The sequence below is a fragment of the Ambystoma mexicanum genome, chromosome 13 (genome assembly GCF_040938575.1).
Source record: "Ambystoma mexicanum isolate Mex_15411 chromosome 13, UKY_AmexF1_1, whole genome shotgun sequence".
NCBI classification, from domain to species: Eukaryota; Metazoa; Chordata; class Amphibia; order Caudata; family Ambystomatidae; genus Ambystoma; species Ambystoma mexicanum.
This window is the reverse complement of record NC_090938.1, coordinates 631,620,942-631,641,543: the sequence shown is the minus strand read 5'-3', so window position 1 is coordinate 631,641,543 and position 20,602 is coordinate 631,620,942. Positions and strand designations below refer to the sequence as shown.

The 20,602-nt window shown below is 50.6% G+C and overlaps 1 non-coding gene across 1 annotated transcript; it reads right to left on the bottom strand.

Moving 5' to 3' along the window:
• Positions 1 to 11,389: 11,389 nt before the first annotated feature.
• On the bottom strand, positions 11,390 to 11,474 carry TRNASTOP-UCA (transfer RNA opal suppressor (anticodon UCA)). The gene has a single exon. It is a non-coding gene; the product is annotated as a tRNA-Sec (tRNA).
• Positions 11,475 to 20,602: the final 9,128 nt, after the last annotated feature.

Here is a 20,602-nt window from a genome sequence, read left to right as displayed (position 1 = left end):
ACACAAATGGTGGTCTGTGGTGAGGCAGCTTAGGCTAGCTAGCAGGGCTAGTAATTGTGACTTTGAGAGGGGAGATGATGAATGGTGATCTATCGTGAGGTGGCTTAGGCTAGCTAGCAGGGCTAGCCATTCTGACTTTGAGAGGGGAGATGATGAATGGTGCTCTATGGTGAGATGGCTTAGGTTAGCCAACAGGGCTAGCAGCGCTGACTTTGAGGGTGGAGAGGATGAATGGTGGTCTGTGGTGAGATGGCTTAGGCTAGCTAGTAGGACTAGCAATGCTGATGTTGAGGGTGGAGATGAAAGGTGGTCTTTGGTGAGGTGGCTTAGGCTAGTTAATAGGGGTAGCAATGCTTACTTTGAGAGGGGAGTTGATGAATGGTGGTCTGTAGTGGGGTGGCTAAGGCTTGCTAGCAGGGCTAGCAATGCTGACTTCGAGAGTGTAGATGATGAATGGTGGTCTATGGTGAGATGGCTTAGGCTAGCTAGCAGGGCTAGCAATTGTGACTTTGAGAGGGGAGATGATGAATGGTGGTCTGTAGTGGGGTGGCTTAGGCTTGCTAGCAGGGCTAGCAATGCTGACTTCGAGAGTGTAGATGATGAATGGTGGTCTATGGTGAGATGGCTTAGGCTAGCTAGCAGGACTAGCAATGCTGACCTTGAGTGGGGAGGTGATGAATGGTGGTCTATGGTGAGATGACTTAGGCTAGCTAGGAGGGCTAGCAATGCTGACTTTGAGGGCGGAGAGGATGAATGGTGGTCTCTGGTGAGATGGCTTAGGCTAGCTAGTAGGAATAGCAATGCAGATGTTGAGGGTGGAGTTGAATGGTGGTCTGTGGTGAGGTGGCTTAGGCTAGCTAGCAGGGCTAGCAATGCTGGCTTTGAGAGGGGAGATGACGAATGGTGGTCTATAGCCAGATGGCTTATGCTAGTTAGCAGGGCTAGAAATGCTGACTTTGAGAGGGGAGATGATGAATGGTGGTCAATGGTCTATTGGCTTAATATAGTTAGCATGGCTAGCAATACTGACCTTGAGAGGGGAGGTGATGAATGGTGGTCTGTGGTGAGGCACTTAGGCTAGCTAGCAGGGCTAGCAATGCTGACTTTGAGAGGGTAGGTGATGAATGGTGGTCTGTGGTGAGGTGTCTTAGGCTAGCTAGCAGGGCTAGCAATGCTGACTTTGAGAGTGGAGATGATGAATGATGGTCTGTGGTGAGGCAGATTAGGCTAGCTAGCAGGGCTAGCAATTCTGACTTTGAGAGGGGATATGATGAATGGTGGCCTATGGTGAGGTGGCTTAGGCTAGCTAGCAGGGCTAGCAATGCTGACTTTGAGATGGGAGATGATGAATGGTGATCTATGGTGAGGTGGCTTAGGCTAGCTAGCAGGGCTACCAATGCTGACTTTGAGAGGGGAGATGATGAATGGTGGTCTATGGTGAGATGGCTTAGTTTAGCCATCAAGGCTAGCAATGCTGACTTTGAGGGTGGAGACGATGAATGGTGGTCTATGGTGAGGTGGCTTAGGCTAGCTAGCAGGACTAGCAATGCTGACCTTGAGAGGGCAGGTGATGAATGGTGTTCTGTGGTGAGGGGCTTAGGCTATCTAGCAGGGCTAGCAATACTGACCTAGAGAGGGGAGGTGATGAATGGTGGTCTGTGGTGAGGCACTTAGGCTAGCTAGCAGGGCTAGCAATGCTGACTTTGAGAGTGTAGGTGATGAATGGTGGTCTGTGGTGAGGTCTCTTAGGCTAGCTAGCAGGGCTAGAAATGCTGACTTCGAGCGTGGAGATGATGAATGGTGGTCTATGGTGAGATGGATTATGGTAGCTAGCAGGGCTAGCATTGCTGATTTGAGCGTGGAGATGATGCATGGTGGTCTATGGTGAGGTGGCTTAGGCTAGCTAGCAGGACTAGCAATGCTGACCTTGAGAGGGCAGGTGATGAATGGTGTTCTGTGGTGAGGGGCTTAGGCTATCTAGCAGGGCTAGCAATACTGACCTTGAGAGGGGAGGTGATGAATGGTGGTCTGTGGTGAGGCACTTAGGCTAGCTAGCAGGGCTAGCAATGCTGACTTTGAGAGTGTAGGTGATGAATGATGTTATGTGGTGAGGCGGTTTAGGCTAGCTAGCAGGGCTAGCAATTCTGACTTTGAGAGGGGAGATGATGAATCGTGGCCTATGGTGAGGTGGCTTTGGCTAGCTAGCAGGGCTACCAATGCTGACTTTGAGAGGGGAGATGATGAATGGTGGTCTATGGTGAGATGGCTTAGTTTAGCCATCAGGGCTAGCAATGCTGACTTTGAGGGTGGAGACGATGAATGGTGGTCTATGGAGAGGTGGCTTAGGCTAGCTAGCAGGACTAGCAATGCTGAACTTGAGAGGGCAGGTGATGAATGGTGTTCTGTGGTGAGGGGCTTAGGCTATCTAGCAGGGCTAGCAATACTGACCTTGAGAGGGGAGGTGATGAATGGTGGTCTGTGGTGTGGCACTTAGGCTAGCTAGCAGGGCTAGCAATGCTGACTTTGAGAGTGTAGGTGATGAATGGTGGTCTGTGGTGAGGTCTCTTAGGCTAGCTAGCAGGGCTAGCAATGCTGACTTCGAGCGTGGAGATGATGAATGGTGGTCTATGGTGAGGTGGCCTGCTGACTTTGAGAGGGGAGATGATGAATGGTGGTCTATGGTGAGATGGATTATGCTAGCTAGCAGGGCTAGCACTGCTGATTTGAGCGTGGAGATGATGCATGGTGGTCTATGGTGAGGTGGCTTAGGCTAGCTAGCAGGGCTAGCACTGCTGATTTGAGCGTGAAGATGATGCATGGTGGTCTATGGTGAGGTGGCTTAGGCTAGCTAGCAGGGCTAGCAATGCTGACTTTGAGAGAGGAGATGATGAATGATGGTATGTGGTGAGGCGGTTTAGGCTAGATAGCAGGGCTAGCAATTCTGACTTTGAGAGGGGAGATGATGAATGGTGGCCTATGGTGAGGTGGCTTAGGCTAGCTAGCAGGGCTAGCAATGCTGACTTTGAGGTTGGAGATGATGAATGGTGGTCTATGGTGAGATGGCTTCGGCTAGTTAGCAGGGCTAGCAATGATTTCTTTGAGAGGGGAGATGAAGAATGGTGGTCTGTGGTGAGGCGTCTTAGGCTAGCTAGCAGGGCTAGCAATTGTGACTTTGAGAGGGGAGATGATGAATGGTGGTCTATGGTGAGGTGGCTTAGGATAGCTAGCAGGGCTAGCAATTCTGACTTTGGGGGTGGAGATGATGAATGGTGGTCTATGGTGAGATGGCCTAGGCTAGTTAGCTGGGCTAGCAATGCTTACTTTGAGAGGGTAGATGATGAATGGTGGTCTGTGGTTAGGTGGCTTACACTAGCTAGCAGGGCTAGCAATGCTGACCTTGAGAGGGGAGGTGATGAATGGTGGTCTGTGGAGAGGCACCTAGGCTACCTAGCAGGGCCAGCAATGCTGACTTTGAGAGGGGAGGTGATGAATGGTGGTCTGTGGTGAGGTGGCTTAGGCTAGCTAGCAGGGCTAGCAATGCTGACTTTGAGGGTGGAGATGATGAATGGTGTTCTGTGGTGAGGCGCTTAGGCTAGCTAGCAGGGCTAGCAATGCTGACTTTGAGAGTGTAGGTGATGAATGGTGGTCTGTGGTGAGGTCTCTTAGGCTAGCTAGCAGGGCTAGCAATGCTGACTTCGAGCGTGGATATGATGAATGGTGGTCTATGGTGAGGTGGCCTGCTGACTTTGAGAGGGGAGATGATGAATGGTGGTCTATGGTGAGATGGATTATGCTAGCTAGCAGGGCTAGCACTGCTGATTTGAGCGTGGAGATGATGCATGGTGGTCTATGGTGAGGTGGCTTAGGCTAGCTAGCAGGGCTAGCACTGCTGATTTGAGCGTGAAGATGATGCATGGTGGTCTATGGTGAGGTGGCTTAGGCTAGCTAGCAGGGCTAGCAATGCTGACTTTGAGAGAGGAGATGATGAATGATGGTATGTGGTGAGGCGGTTTAGGCTAGCTAGCAGGGCTAGCAATTCTGACTTTGAGAGGGGAGATGATGAATGGTGGCCTATGGTGAGGTGGCTTAGGCTAGCTAGCAGGGCTAGCAATGCTGACTTTGAGGTTGGAGATGATGAGTGGTGGTCTATGGTGAGATGGCTTAGGCTAGCTAGCAGGGCTAGCAATGCTGAACTTGAGAGGGGAGATGAAGAATGGTGGTCTGTGGTGAGGCGGCTTAGGCTATCTAGCAGGGCTAGCAATACTGACCTTGAGAGGGGAGGTGATGAATGGTGGTCTGTGGTGTGGCACTTAGGCTAGCTAGCAGGGCTAGCAATGCTGACTTTGAGAGTGTAGGTGATGAATGGTGGTCTGTGGTGAGGTCTCTTAGGCTAGCTAGCAGGGCTAGCAATGCTGACTTCGAGCGTGGAGATGATGAATGGTGGTCTATGGTGAGGTGGCCTGCTGACTTTGAGAGGGGAGATGATGAATGGTGGTCTATGGTGAGATGGATTATGCTAGCTAGCAGGGCTAGCACTGCTGATTTGAGCGTGGAGATGATGCATGGTGGTCTATGGTGAGGTGGCTTAGGCTAACTAGCAGGGCTAGCACTGCTGATTTGAGCGTGAAGATGATGCATGGTGGTCTATGGTGAGGTGGCTTAGGCTAGCTAGCAGGGCTAGCAATGCTGACTTTGAGAGAGGAGATGTTGAATGATGGTATGTGGTGAGGCGGTTTAGGCTAGCTAGCAGGGCTAGCAATTCTGACTTTGAGAGGGGAGATGATGAATGGTGGCCTATGGTGAGGTGGCTTAGGCTAGCTAGCAGGGCTAGCAATGCTGACTTTGAGGTTGGAGATGATGAATGGTGGTCTATGGTGAGATGGCTTAGGCTAGTTAGCAGGGCTAGCAATTATTTCTTTGAGAGGGGAGATGAAGAATGGTGGTCTGTGGTGAGGCGTCTTAGGCTAGCTAGCAGGGCTAGCAATTGTGACTTTGAGAGGGGAGATGATGAATGGTGGTCTATGGTGAGGTGGCTTAGGATAGCTAGCAGGGCTAGCAATTCTGACTTTGGGGGTGGAGATGATGAATGGTGGTCTATGGTGAGATGGCCTAGGCTAGTTAGCTGGGCTAGCAATGCTTACTTTGAGAGGGTAGATGATGAATGGTGGTCTGTGGTTAGGTGGCTTACACTAGCTAGCAGGGCTAGCAATGCTGACCTTGAGAGGGGAGGTGATGAATGGTGGTCTGTGGAGAGGCACCTAGGCTACCTAGCAGGGCCAGCAATGCTGACTTTGAGAGGGGAGGTGATGAATGGTGGTCTGTGGTGAGGTGGCTTAGGCTAGCTAGCAGGGCTAGCAATGCTGACTTTGAGCGTGGAGATGATGAATGGTGGTCTATGGTGAGGTGGCCTGCTGACTTTGAGAGGGGAGATGATGAATGGTGGTCTGTAGTGGGGTGGCTAAGGCTTGCTAGCAGGGCTAGCAATGCTTACTTTGAGAGGGGAGGTGATGAATGGTGGTCTGTAGTGGGGTGGCTTAGGCTTGCTAGCAGGGCTAGCAATGCTGACTTCGAGAGGGTAGATGATGAATGGTGGTCTATGGTGAGATGGCTTAGGCTAGCTAGCAGGGCTAGCAATGCTGACTTTGAGGGTGGAGATGATGAATGGTGTTCTGTGGTGAGGCGCTTAGGCTAGCTAGCAGGGCTAGCAATGCAGACTTTGAGAGGGGGGTGATGAAAGGTGGTCTGTGGTTAGGTGGCTTACACTAGCTAGCAGAGCTAGTAATGCTGACCTTGAGAGGGGAGGTGATGAATGTTTGTCTGTGGAGAGGCGCTTAGGCTACCTAGCAGGGCCAGCAATGCTGACTTTGAGAGGGGAGGTGATGAATGGTGTTCTGTGGTGAGGTGGCTTAGGCTAGCTAGCAGGCCTAGCAATGCTGACTTTGAGCGTGGAGATGATGAATGGTGGTCTATGGTGAGGTGGCCTGCTGACTTTGAGAGGGGAGATGATGAATGGTGGTCTATGGTGAGATGGCTTAGGCTAGCTAGCAGGGCTTGCAATGCTGACTTTGAGAGAGGAGATGATGAATGATGGTCTGTGGTGAGGCGGATTAGGCTAGTTAGCAGAGCTAGCAATGCTTACTTTGAGAGGGGAGAACACAAATGGTGGTCTGTGGTGAGGCAGCTTAGGCTATCTAGCAGGGCTAGTAATTGTGACTTTGAGAGGGGAGATGATGAATGATGATCTATCATGAGGTGGCTTAGGCTAGCTAGCAGGGCTAGCCATTCTGACTTTGAGAGGGGAGATGATGAATGGTGGTCTATGGTGAGGTGCTTAGGCTAACTAGCAGGACTAGCAATGCTTACTTTGAGAGGGGAGGTGATGAATGGTGGTCTGTAGTGGGGTGGCTTAGGCTTGCTAGCAGGCCTAGCAATGCTGACTTCGAGAGGGTAGATGATGAATGGTGGTCTATGGTGAGATGGTTTAGGCCAGCTAGCAGGACTAGCAATGCTGACTTTGAGAGGGAGATGATGAATGGTGGTCTATGGTGAGATGGCTTAGGTTAGCCATCAGGGATAGCAATGCTGACTTTGAGGGTGGAGAGGATGAATGGTGGTCTGTGGTGGGATGGCTTAGGCTAGCTAGTAGGACTAGCAATGCTGACGTTGAGGGTGGAGATGAAAGGTGGTCTTTTGTGAGGTGGCTTAGGCTAGTTAACAGGGCTAGCAATGCTTACTTTGAGAGGGGAGGTGATGAATGGTGGTCTGTAGTGGGGTGGCTTAGGCTAGCTAGCAGGGCTAGCAATGCTGACTTCGAGAGTGTAGATGATGAATGGTGGTCTATGGTGAGATGGCTTAGGCTAGCTAGCAGGGCTAGCAATGCTGACTTTGAGAGGGGAGATGATGAATGGTGGTCTATGGTGAGATGACTTAGGCTAGCTAGGAGGGCTAGCAACGCTGACTTTGAGGGCGGAGAGGATGAATGGTGGTCTGTGGTGAGATGGCTTAGGCTAGCTAGTAGGACTAGCAATGCTGATGTTGAGGGTGGAGTTGAATGGTGGTCTGTGGTGAGGTGGCTTAGGCTAGCTAGTAGGACTAGCAATGCTGACGTTGAGGGTGGAGATGAAAGGTGGTCTTTTGTGAGGTGGCTTAGGCTAGTTAGCAGGGCTAGAAATGCTGACTTTGAGAGGAAAGATGATGAATGGTGGTCTATGGTGAGATGGCTTAGGCCAGCTAGCAGGGCTAGCAATGCTGACTTTGAGAGGGGAGATGATGAATGGTGGTCTATGGTGAGATGGCTTAGGTTAGCCTTCAGGGCTAGCAATGCTGACTTTGAGGGTGAAGAGGATGAATGGTGGTCTGTGGTGAGATGGCTTAGGCTAGCTAGTAGGACTAGCAATGCTGACGTTGAGGGTGGAGATGAAAGGTGGTCTTTTGTGAGGTGGCTTAGGCTAGTTAACAGGGCCTGCAATACTTACTTTGAGAGGGGAGGTGATGAATTGTGGTCTGTAGTGGGGTGGCTTAGGCTAGCTAGCAGGGCTAGCAAAGCTGACTTCGAGAGTGTAGATGATGAATGGTGGTCTATGGTGAGGTGGCTTAGGCTAGCTAGCAGGGCTAGCAATGCTGAGTTTGAGAGGGGAGATGAAGAATGGTGGTCTATGATGAGATGACTTAGGCTAGATAGGAGGGCTAGCAACGCTGACTTTGAGGGCAGAGAGGATGAATGGTGGTCTGTGGTGAGATGGCTTAGGCTAGCTAGTAGGACTAGCAATGCTGATGTTGAGGGTGGAGTTGAATGGTGGTCTGTGGTGAGGTGGCTTAGGCTAGCTAGCAGGGCTAGCAATGCTGACTTTGAGAGGGGAGATGACGAATGGTGGTCTATAGCCAGATGGCTTATGCTAGTTAGCAGGGCTAGAAATGCTGACTTTGAGAGGGGAGATGATGAATGGTGGTCAATGGTCAGATGGCTTAATCTAGTTAGCATTGCTAGCAATGCTGACTTTGAGAGGGGGAGATGATGAATGGTGGTCTATGGTGAGGTGGCTTAGGCTAGCTAGCAGGACTAGCAATGCTGACCTTGAGAGGGGAGATGATGAATGATGGTCTGTGGTGAGGCGGATTAGGCTAGCTAGCAGGGCTAGCAATTCTGACTTTCAGAGGGGAGATGATGAATGTTGGCCTATGGTGAGGTGGTTTAGGCTAGCTAGCAGGGCTAGCAATGCTGACTTTGAGGATGGAGATGATGAATGGTGTTCTATGGTGAGATGGCTTAGGCTAGTTAGCAGGGCTAGCAATGCTTATTTTGAGAGGGGAGATGACGAATGGTGGTCTGTGGTGAGGCGGCTTAGGCTAGCTAGCAATGCTAGCAATTGTGACTTTGAGAGGGGAGATGATGAATGGTGGTCTATGGTGAGGTGGCTTAGGCTAGCTAGCAGGGCTAGCAATGCTGACTTTGAGCGTGGAGATGATGAATGGTGGTCTATGGTGAGGTGGCCTGCTGACTTTGGGAGGTGAGATGATGAATGGTGGTCTATGGTGAGATGGCTTCGGCTAGCTAGCAGGGCTAGCACTGCTGATTTGAGCGTGGAGACGATGCATGGTGGTCTATGGTGAGGTGGCTTCGGCTAGTTAGCAGGGCTAGCAACGCTTATTTTGAGAGTGGAGATGACGAATGGTGGTCTGTGGTGAGGCGGTTTAGGCTAGCTAGCAATGCTAGCTATCGTGACTTTGAGAGGGGAGATGATGAATGGTGGTCTATGGTGAGGTGGCTTAGGCTAGCTAGCAGGGCTAGCAATGCTGACTTTGAGGGTGGAGATGATGAAAGGTGGTCTATGGTGAGATGGCTTAGGCTAGTTAGCAGGGCTAGCAATGCTTATTTTGAGAGGGGAGATGACGAATGGTGGTCTGTGGTGAGGCGGCTTAGGCTAGCTAGCAATGCTAGCAATTGTGACTTTGAGAGGGGAGATGATGAATGGTGGTCTATGGTGAGGTGGCTTAGGCTAGCTAGCAGGGCTAGCAATGCTGACTTTGAGCGTGGAGATGATGAATGGTGGTCTATGGTGAGGTGGCCTGCTGACTTTGGGAGGGGAGATGATGAATGGTGGTCTATGGTGAGATGGCTTAGGCTAGCTAGCAGGGCTAGCACTGCTGATTTGAGCGTGGAGACGATGCATGGTGGTCTATGGTGAGGTGGCTTCGGCTAGCTAGCAGGGCTAGCAATGCTGACTTTGAGAGAGGAGGTGATGAATGATGGTCTGTGGTGAGGCGGATTAGTCTAGCTAGCTGGGCTAGCAATTCTGACTTTCAGAGGGGAGATGATGAATGGTGGCCTATGGTGAGGTGGCTTAGGCTAGGTAGCAGGGCTAGCAATGCTGACCCTGAGGGTGGAGGTGATGAATGGTTGTCTATGGTGAGATGGCTTAGGCTAGTTAGCAGGGCTAGCAATGCTTATTTTGAGAGGGGAGATGACGAATGGTGGTCTGTGGTGAGGCGGCTTAGGCTAGCTAGCAATGCTAGCAATTGTGACTTTGAGAGGGGAGATGATGAATGGTGGTCTATGGTGAGGTGGCTTAGGCTAGCTAGCAGGGCTAGCAATGCTGACTTTGAGAGGGGAGATGATGAAAGGTGGTCTATGGTGAGGTGGCTTAGGCTTGCTAGCAGGGCTAGCACTGCTGATTTGAGCATGGAGACGATGCATGGTGGTCTATGGTGAGGTGGCTTAGGCTAGCTAGCAGGGCTAGCAATGCTGAGTTTGAGAGAGGAGATGATGAATGATGTTCTGTGGTGAGGCGGATTAGTCTAGCTAGCAGGGCTAGCAATTCTGACTTTCAGAGGGGAGATGATGAATGATGGCCTATGGTGAGGTGGCTTAGGCTAGGTAGCAGGGCTAGCAATGCTGACCTTGAGGGTGGAGATGATGAATGGTGGTCTATGGTGAGATGGCTTAGGCTAGTTAGCAGGGCTAGCAATGCTTATTTTGAGAGGGGAGATGACGAATGGTGGTCTGTGGTGAGGCGGCTTAGGCTAGCTAGCAATGCTAGCTATCGTGACTTTGAGAGGGGAGATGATGAATGGTGGTCTATGGTGAGGTGGCTTAGGCTAGCTAGCAGGGCTAGCAATGCTGACTTTGAGGGTGGAGATGATGAAAGGTGGTCTATGGTGAGATGGCTTAGGCTAGTTAGCAGGGCTAGCAATGCTTACTTTGAGAGGGGAGGTCATGAATGGTGGTCTGTAGTGGTGTGGCTTAGGCTTGCTAGCAGGCCTAGCAATGCTGACTTCGAAAGGGTAGATGATGAATGGTGGTCTATGGTGAGATGGCTTAGGCCAGCTAGCAGGGCTAGCAATGCTGACTTTGAGAGGGGAGATGATGAATGGTGGTCTATGGTGAGATGGCTTAGGTTAGCCATCAGGGCTGGCAATGCTGACTTTGAAGGTGGAGAGGATGAATGGTGGTCTCTGGTGAGATGGCTTAGGCTAGCTAGTAGGACTAGCAATGCTGACGTTTAGGGAGGAGATGAAAGGTGGTTTTTTGTGAGGTGGCTTAGGCTAGTTAACAGGTCTAGCAATGCTTACTTTGAGAGGGGAGGTGATGAATGGTGGTCTGTAGTGGGGTGGCTTAGGCTAGCTAGCAGGGCTAGCAATGCTGACTTCGAGAGTGTAGTTGATGAATGGTGGTCTATGGTGAGATGGCTTAGGCTAGCTAGCAGGGCTAGCAATGCTGACTTTGAGAGGGGAGATGATGAATGATGGTCTATGGTGAGATGGATTATGCTAGCTAGCAGGGCTAGCACTGCTGATTTGAGCGTGGAGATGATGCATGGTGGTCTATGGTGAGGTGGCTTAGGCTAGCTAGCAGGGCTAGCACTGCTGATTTGAGCGTGAAGATGATGCATGGTGGTCTATGGTGAGGTGGCTTAGGCTAGCTAGCAGGGCTAGCAATGCTGACTTTGAGAGAGGAGATGATGAATGGTGGTCTATGGTGAGATGGCTTAGGTTAGTTAGCAGGGCTAGCAATGCTGACTTTGAGGGTGGAGATGATGAATGGTGGTCTATGGTGAGCCCATGCAGTATCAGCAGACATTGTGCAGACAAAAACAATGTATTCCCAGGAGGAGTAAGGAGTGTGACCACATAGGTTATATCAAAGGGGGCCTGGTTATTTGCATCGTCAAAAAGGTTAAAAGTGAAATCACATTCCTAATCCCCCGAAAAGGTGCTGCCTTCCTGTGCATCATCAGAAGAACTGCTGGCACCGCATGCTGTTAATCACTAGAGATGGGTATTTATGATTGGTACAATTCTTTTTTCTGTGATATAAATCCAGGCACTAAATGATTACTATAGACTCAATAAGATAGAAAAATACACATCATAGGAAACAGAGAAACATAACTGTCCAGAAGGTGGAATTGAACCACTCTGTTGCTAAACAGCTACAGGTTTGAAGCCTGACCCAGACCACTGAGGCTCATCCGGGCAGTTGCGAAGAGAACAGCACCATATATATGTCACCTGCAAACAGTATCTCTCACTAATAGAGTCGGAAAGAAGCAGTTTGAACTGAATTAAACTGAGTTTCTGCTTCAGGCCAGGGGACATCCATTATTGATAACCTTAACTGTCCTGCCTTGAGAGAAAAAAAATCAAGGAAAACGACGCCACTACTTGTATGTAAATCACTGCATGGACTTCTGGGTAACTTGGAAGGAGCTGAGGCTTCCTTGTATAATGTGGTCAAAGTACAGGCAATACGTTCTTCACATGTGGCGATGCTGGCAGCGCTTTGAAATCCCTGAGCTTTTCCGTGGAATTATCTATCAACTGATTTATTTTTAGTATTAGTAGAGCGCAGAGTTCACCACCAGGGTGGCCTCTTGGCACTTTGAGTGTATTGTACATAATGCATTTACAGGAATTATAACGTGTAAACCTATCTGGGGAGCAGTAGAGGCTGTACAGGGGTGGGGGATGTTGACCATCGCATGAACATTAGAGGAGGGGGAGGAGACTGGAGAAATCAGGGGAGCAGGGCTGGGGCTCCCCATTCAGTTGCAGCTATCTGCTCGTTTTGCGCTTTAAGTGCACACGCATCACGTTCTCCTCACTGTTTTTTTCCTGCATTTTTTACTAGAAATGGTGAGCACAGTGTAACAATAATGTCTTCTTTGTGTCGCTTTTTAGCCAAAAGCGCTTTACAGAGATCAAGTTTATAAAATTATTTTTGCCCAATCGAAACTCGTGTTCATTTTATCGACCTCGGAATGATGAGAGGCGGAGCTGATCTTGCTGAGATTCACACCAGCTACCTGCAAATTGCAGCAGCGAGCACTCAACCTGCTGAGCTATTTTACGTTCTGCCCAGTACATGGGGAACGGTAGTTATATTGCCGCTAAAACACTAGAGGTGGTGGAAGGAAGAATGAGAGACGAGTGGGCAATGTGGGGCAAGGCTGTGAATATACATCATCCCGTTAGATTCCACACACACCCGGCTGAGTGTCCTCGCGCCACCGCTGTGGGTGCTGCTGGGGGTGGAAGGGTGAACACCTGCTGGGGATCTTCAGTAGAGTGCAGAGCTGCATTGAGGAGGTGCAGGAAGTCAAATGCCATCAGGGTAAAGGGGTTCCTTCCACTTGAGAACAAAGCAAAGGGCTTACATCTGGAAGTGGTGCAAGGCGATGCTGGAGTTTTGAGGGACTGCTGACTTTGAGAGGTTAGATGATGAATGGTGGTCTGTGGTGAGGTGGCTTAGGCTAGCTAGCAGGGCTAGCCATGCTGACTTTGAGAGGGGAGATGATGAATGGTGGTCTATGGTGAGGTGGCTTAGGCTAGCGAGCAGTGCTAGCAATGCTAACCTTGAGAGGAGGAGGTGATGAATGGTGTTCTCTGGTGAGGTGCTTAGACTAATTAGCAGGGCTAGCAATGCTGACAATGAGAGGGGATCTGATGAATGGTGGTCTGTGTGATAGGTGGCTTAGGCTAGTTAGCAGGACTAGCAATGCTGACTTTGAGAGGGGAGATGATGAATGGTGGTCTGTGGTCAGATGGCTTACGCTAGCTAGCAGGGCTGGCAATGCTGACTTTGAGGGTGCAGATGATGAAGGGTGGTCTATGGTGAGGTGGCTTAGGCTAGCTAGCAGGGCTAGCAATGCTGACTTTGAGAGGGTAGATGATGAATAGTGGTCTATGGTGAGGCTGCTTAGGCTAGCTAGCAGGGCTAGCAATGCTAACTTTGAGAGAAGAGATGATGAATGGTGGTCTATGGCGAGGCTGCTTAGGCTTGCTAGCAGGGGTAGCAATGCTTTGGGAGGGGAGATGATGAATGGTGGTCTATGGTGAGATGGCTTAGGCTAGCTAGCAGGGCTAGCAATGCTGACTTTGAGAGGGGATCTGATGAATGGTGGTCTATGGTGAGGTGGCTTAGGCTAGCTAGCAGGGCTAGCAATGCTGACTTTGAGAGGGGAGATGATGAATGGTGGTCTACGGTGAGATGGTTTATGCTAGCTAGCAGGGCTAGCAATGCTGACTTTGAGGCTGGAGATGATGAATGGTGGTCTGTGGTGAGGTGGCTTAGGCTATCTAGCAGGGCTAGCATTGCTGACTTTGAGAGGGGAGGTGATGAATGGTGATCTATGGTGAGGTGGCTTAGGCTAGCTAGCAGGGCTACCAATGCTGACTTTGAGAGGGGAGGTGGTGAATGGTGTTCTGTGGTGAGGTGCTTAGGCTATCTAGCAGGGCTAGCAATACTGACCTTGAGAGGGGAGGTGATGAATGGTGGTCTGTGGTGAGGCACTTAGGCTAGCTAGCAGGGCTAGCAATGCTGACTTTGAGAGTGTAGGTGATGAATGGTGGTCTGTGGTGAGGTCTCTTAGGCTAGCTAGCAGGGCTAGCAATGCTGACTTCGAGCGTGGAGATGATGAATGGTGGTCTATGGTGAGATGGATTATGCTAGCTAGCAGGGCTAGCACTGCTGATTTGAGCGTGGAGATGATGCGTGGTGGTCTATGGTGAGGTGGCTTAGGCTAGCTAGCAGGGCTAGCACTGCTGATTTGAACGTGGAGATGATGCATGGTGGTCTATGGTGAGGTGGCTTAGGCTAGCTAGCTGGGCTAGCAATGCTGACTTTGAGAGAGGAGATGATGAATGATGTTATGTGGTGAGGCGGTTTAGGCTAGCTAGCAGGGCTAGCAATTCTGACTTTGAGAGGGGAGATGATGAATCGTGGCCTATGGTGAGGTGGCTTTGGCTAGCTAGCAGGGCTACCAATGCTGACTTTGAGAGGGGAGATGATGAATGGTGGTCTATGATGAGATGGCTTAGTTAAGCCATCAGGGCTAGCAATGCTGACTTTGAGGGTGGAGACGATGAATGGTGGTCTATGGAGAGGTGGCTTAGGCTAGCTAGCAGGGCTAGCAATGCTTACTTTGAGAGTGGAGATGACGAATGGTGGTCTGTGGTGAGGCGGCTTAGGCTAGCTAGCAGGGCTAGCAATTGTGACTTTGAGAGGGGGGATGATGAATGGTGGTCTATGGTGAGGTGGCTTAGGATAGCTAGCAGGGCTAGCCATGCAGACTTTGAGAGGGGAGGTGATGAATGGTGGTCTGTGGTTAGGTGGCTTACACTAGGTAGCAGGGCTAGCAATGCTGACCTTGAGAGGGGAAGTGATGAATGGTGGTCTGTGGAGTGGTACTTAGGCTACCTAGCAGGGCCAGCAATACTGACTTTGAGAGGGGAGGTGATGAATGGTGGTCTGTGGTGAGGTGGCTTAGGCTAGCTAGCAGGGCTAGCAATGCTGACTTTGAGCGTGGAGATGATGAATGGTGGTCTATGGTGAGGTGGCCTGCTGACTTTGAGATGGGAGATGATGAATGGTGGTCTATGGTGAGATTGCTTAGGCTAGCTAGCAGGGCTAGCAATGCTGACTTTGAGAGAGGAGATGATGAATGATGGTCTGTGGTGAGGCGGATTAGGCTAGCTAGCAGGGCTAGCAATTCTGACTTTGAGAGGGGAGATGATGAATGGTGGCCTATGGTGAGGTGGCTTAGGCTAGCTAGCAGGGCTAGCAATGCTGACTTTGAGGGTGGGGATGATGAATGCTGGTCTATGTTGAGATGGCTTAGGCTAGTTAGCAGTGCTAACAATGCTTACTTTGGGAGGGGAGAACACGAATGGTGGTCTGTGGTGAGGCAGCTTAGGCTAGCTAGCAGGGCTAGTAATTGTGACTTTGAGAGGGGAGATGATGAATGGTGATCTATTGTGAGGTGGCTTAGGCTAGCTAGCAGGGCTAGCCATTCTGACTTTGAGAGGGGAGATGATGAATGGTGCTCTATGGTGAGATGGCTTAGGTTAGCCAACAGGGCTAGCAGCACTGACTTTGAGGGTGGAGAGGATGAATGGTGGTCTGTGGTGAGATGGCTTAGGCTAGCTAGTAGGACTAGCAATGCTGATGTTGAGGGTGGAGATGAAAGGTGGTCTTTGGTGAGGTGGCTTAGGCTAGTTAATAGGGGTAGCAATGCTTACTTTGAGAGGGGAGTTGATGAATGGTGGTCTGTAGTGGGGTGGCTAAGGCTTGCTAGCAGGGCTAGCAATGCTGACTTCGAGAGTGTAGATGATGAATGGTGGTCTATGGTGAGATGGCTTAGGCTAGCTAGCAGGGCTAGCAATTGTGACTTTGAGAGGGGAGATGATGAATGGTGGTCTGTAGTGGGGTGGCTTAGGCTTGCTAGCAGGGCTAGCAATGCTGACTTCGAGAGTGTAGATGATGAATGGTGGTCTATGGTGAGATGGCTTAGGCTAGCTAGCAGGACTAGCAATGCTGACCTTGAGTGGGGAGGTGATGAATGGTGGTCTATGGTGAGATGACTTAGGCTAGCTAGGAGGGCTAGCAATGCTGACTTTGAGGGCGGAGAGGATGAATGGTGGTCTCTGGTGAGATGGCTTAGGCTAGCTAGTAGGAATAGCAATGCAGATGTTGAGGGTGGAGTTGAATGGTGGTCTGTGGTGAGGTGGCTTAGGCTAGCTAGCAGGGCTAGCAATGCTGGCTTTGAGAGGGGAGATGACGAATGGTGGTCTATAGCCAGATGGCTTATGCTAGTTAGCAGGGCTAGAAATGCTGACTTTGAGAGGGGAGATGATGAATGGTGGTCAATGGTCTATTGGCTTAATCTAGTTAGCATGGCTAGCAATACTGACCTTGAGAGGGGAGGTGATGAATGGTGGTCTGTGGTGAGGCACTTAGGCTAGCTAGCAGGGCTAGCAATGCTGACTTTGAGAGGGTAGGTGATGAATGGTGGTCTGTGGTGAGGTGTCTTAGGCTAGCTAGCAGGGCTAGCAATGCTGACTTTGAGAGTGGAGATGATGAATGATGGTCTGTGGTGAGGCAGATTAGGCTAGCTAGCAGGGCTAGCAATTCTGACTTTGAGAGGGGAGATGATGAATGGTGGCCTATGGTGAGGTGGCTTAGGCTAGCTAGCAGGGCTAGCAATGCTGACTTTGAGAGGGGAGATGATGAATGGTGATCTATGGTGAGGTGGCTTAGGCTAGCTAGCAGGGCTACCAAAGCTGACTTTGAGAGGGGAGATGATGAATGGTGGTCTATGGTGAGATGGCTTAGTTTAGCCATCAGGGCTAGCAATGCTGACTTTGAGGGTGGAGACGATGAATGGTGGTCTATGGTGAGGTGGCTTAGGCTAGCTAGCAGGACTAGCAATGCTGACCTTGAGAGGGCAGGTGATGAATGGTGTTCTGTGGTGAGGGGCTTAGGCTATCTAGCAGGGCTAGCAATACTGACCTTGAGAGGGGAGGTGATGAATGGTGGTCTGTGGTGAGGCACTTAGGCTAGCTAGCAGGGCTAGCAATGCTGACTTTGGAAGTGTAGGTGATGAATGGTGGTCTGTGGTGAGGTCTCTTAGGCTAGCTAGCAGGGCTAGCAATTCTGACTTCGAGCGTGGAGATGATGAATGGTGGTCTATGGTGAGGTGGATTATGCTAGCTAGCAGGGCTAGCATTGCTGATTTGAGCATGGAGATGATGCATGGTGGTCTATGGTGAGGTGGCTTAGGCTAGCTAGCAGGACTAGCAATGCTGACCTTGAGAGGGCAGGTGATGAATGGTGTTCTGTGGTGAGGGGCTTAGGCTATCTAGCAGGGCTAGCAATACTGACCTTGAGGGGGGAGGTGATGAATGGTGGTCTGTGGTGAGGCACTTAGGCTAGCTAGCAGGGCTAGCAATGCTGACTTCGAGAGTGTAGGTGATGAATGATGTTATGTGGTGAGGCGGTTCAAGCTAGCTAGCAGGGCTAGCAATTCTGACTTTGAGAGGGGAGATGATGAATCGTGGCCTATGGTGAGGTGGCTTTGGCTAGCTAGCAGGGCTACCAATGCTGACTTTGAGAGGGGAGATGATGAATGGTGGTCTATGGTGAGATGGCTTAGTTTAGCCATCAGGGCTAGCAATGCTGACTTTGAGGGTGGAGACGATGAATGGTGGTCTATGGAGAGGTGGCTTAGGCTAGCTAGCAGGACTAGCAATGCTGAACTTGAGAGGGCAGGTGATGAATGGTGTTCTGTGGTGAGGGACTTAGGCTATCTAGCAGGGCTAGCAATACTGACCTTGAGAGGGGAGGTGATGAATGGTGGTCTGTGGTGTGGCACTTAGGCTAGCTAGCAGGGCTAGCAATGCTGACTTTGAGAGTGTAGGTGATGAATGGTGGTCTGTGGTGAGGTCTCTTAGGCTAGCTAGCAGGGCTAGCAATGCTGACTTCGAGCGTGGAGATGATGAATGGTGGTCTATGGTGAGGTGGCCTGCTGACTTTGAGAGGGGAGATGATGAATGGTGGTCTATGGTGAGATGGATTATGCTAGCTAGCAGGGCTAGCACTGCTGATTTGAGCGTGGAGATGATGCATGGTGGTCTATGGTGAGGTGGCTTAGGCTAGCTAGCAGGGCTAGCACTGCTGATTTGAGCGTGAAGATGATGCATGGTGGTCTATGGTGAGGTGGCTTAGGCTAGCTAGCAGGGCTAGCAATGCTGACTTTGAGAGAGGAGATGATGAATGATGGTATGTGGTGAGGCGGTTTAGGCTAGCTAGCAGGGCTAGCAATTCTGACTTTGAGAGGGGAGATGATGAATGGTGGCCTATGGTGAGGTGGTTAGGCTAGCTAGCAGGGCTAGCAATGCTGACTTTGAGGTTGGAGATGATGAGTGGTGGTCTATGGTGAGATGGCTTAGGCTAGCTAGCAGGGCTAGCAATGCTGAACTTGAGAGGGGAGATGAAGAATGGTGGTCTGTGGTGAGGCGGCTTAGGCTATCTAGCAGGGCTAGTAATTGTGACTTTGAGAGGGGAGATGATGAATGGTGATCTATCGTGAGGTGGCTTAGGCTAGCTAGCAGGGCTAGCCATTCTGACTTTGAGAGGGGAGATGATGAATGGTGCTCTATGGTGAGATGGCTTAGGTTAGCCAACAGGGCTAGCAGCACTGACTTTGAGGGTGGAGAGGATGAATGGTGGTCTGTGGTGAGATGGCTTAGGCTAGCTAGTAGGACTAGCAATGCTGATGTTGAGGGTGGAGATGAAAGGTGGTCTTTGGTGAGGTGGCTTAGGCTAGTTAATAGGGGTAGCAATGCTTACTTTGAGAGGGGAGTTGATGAATGGTGGTCTGTAGTGGGGTGGCTAAGGCTTGCTAGCAGGGCTAGCAATGCTGACTTCGAGAGTGTAGATGATGAATGGTGGTCTATGGTGAGATGGCTTAGGCTAGCTAGCAGGGCTAGCAATTGTGACTTTGAGAGGGGAGATGATGAATGGTGTTCTGTGGTGAGGGGCTTAGGCTATCTAGCAGGGCTAGCAATACTGACCTTGAGGGGGGAGGTGATGAATGGTGGTCTGTGGTGAGGCACTTAGGCTAGCTAGCAGGGCTAGCAATGCTGACTTCGAGAGTGTAGGTGATGAATGATGTTATGTGGTGAGGCGGTTCAAGCTAGCTAGCAGGGCTAGCAATTCTGACTTTGAGAGGGGAGATGATGAATCGTGGCCTATGGTGAGGTGGCTTTGGCTAGCTAGCAGGGCTACCAATGCTGACTTTGAGAGGGGAGATGATGAATGGTGGTCTATGGTGAGATGGCTTAGTTTAGCCATCAGGGCTAGCAATGCTGACTTTGAGGGTGGAGACGATGAATGGTGGTCTATGGAGAGGTGGCTTAGGCTAGCTAGCAGGACTAGCAATGCTGAACTTGAGAGGGCAGGTGATGAATGGTGTTCTGTGGTGAGGGACTTAGGCTATCTAGCAGGGCTAGCAATACTGACCTTGAGAGGGGAGGTGATGAATGGTGGTCTGTGGTGTGGCACTTAGGCTAGCTAGCAGGGCTAGCAATGCTGACTTTGAGAGTGTAGGTGATGAATGGTGGTCTGTGGTGAGGTCTCTTAGGCTAGCTAGCAGGGCTAGCAATGCTGACTTCGAGCGTGGAGATGATGAATGGTGGTCTATGGTGAGGTGGCCTGCTGACTTTGAGAGGGGAGATGATGAATGGTGGTCTATGGTGAGATGGATTATGCTAGCTAGCAGGGCTAGCACTGCTGATTTGAGCGTGGAGATGATGCATGGTGGTCTATGGTGAGGTGGCTTAGGCTAGCTAGCAGGGCTAGCACTGCTGATTTGAGCGTGAAGATGATGCATGGTGGTCTATGGTGAGGTGGCTTAGGCTAGCTAGCAGGGCTAGCAATGCTGACTTTGAGAGAGGAGATGATGAATGATGGTATGTGGTGAGGCGGTTTAGGCTAGCTAGCAGGGCTAGCAATTCTGACTTTGAGAGGGGAGATGATGAATGGTGGCCTATGGTGAGGTGGTTAGGCTAGCTAGCAGGGCTAGCAATGCTGACTTTGAGGTTGGAGATGATGAGTGGTGGTCTATGGTGAGATGGCTTAGGCTAGCTAGCAGGGCTAGCAATGCTGAACTTGAGAGGGGAGATGAAGAATGGTGGTCTGTGGTGAGGCGGCTTAGGCTATCTAGCAGGGCTAGTAATTGTGACTTTGAGAGGGGAGATGATGAATGGTGATCTATCGTGAGGTGGCTTAGGCTAGCTAGCAGGGCTAGCCATTCTGACTTTGAGAGGGGAGATGATGAATGGTGCTCTATGGTGAGATGGCTTAGGTTAGCCAACAGGGCTAGCAGCACTGACTTTGAGGGTGGAGAGGATGAATGGTGGTCTGTGGTGAGATGGCTTAGGCTAGCTAGTAGGACTAGCAATGCTGATGTTGAGGGTGGAGATGAAAGGTGGTCTTTGGTGAGGTGGCTTAGGCTAGTTAATAGGGGTAGCAATGCTTACTTTGAGAGGGGAGTTGATGAATGGTGGTCTGTAGTGGGGTGGCTAAGGCTTGCTAGCAGGGCTAGCAATGCTGACTTCGAGAGTGTAGATGATGAATGGTGGTCTATGGTGAGATGGCTTAGGCTAGCTAGCAGGGCTAGCAATTGTGACTTTGAGAGGGGAGATGATGAATGGTGGTCTGTAGTGGGGTGGCTTAGGCTTGCTAGCAGGGCTAGCAATGCTGACTTCGAGAGTGTAGATGATGAATGGTGGTCTATGGTGAGATGGCTTAGGCTAGCTAGCAGGA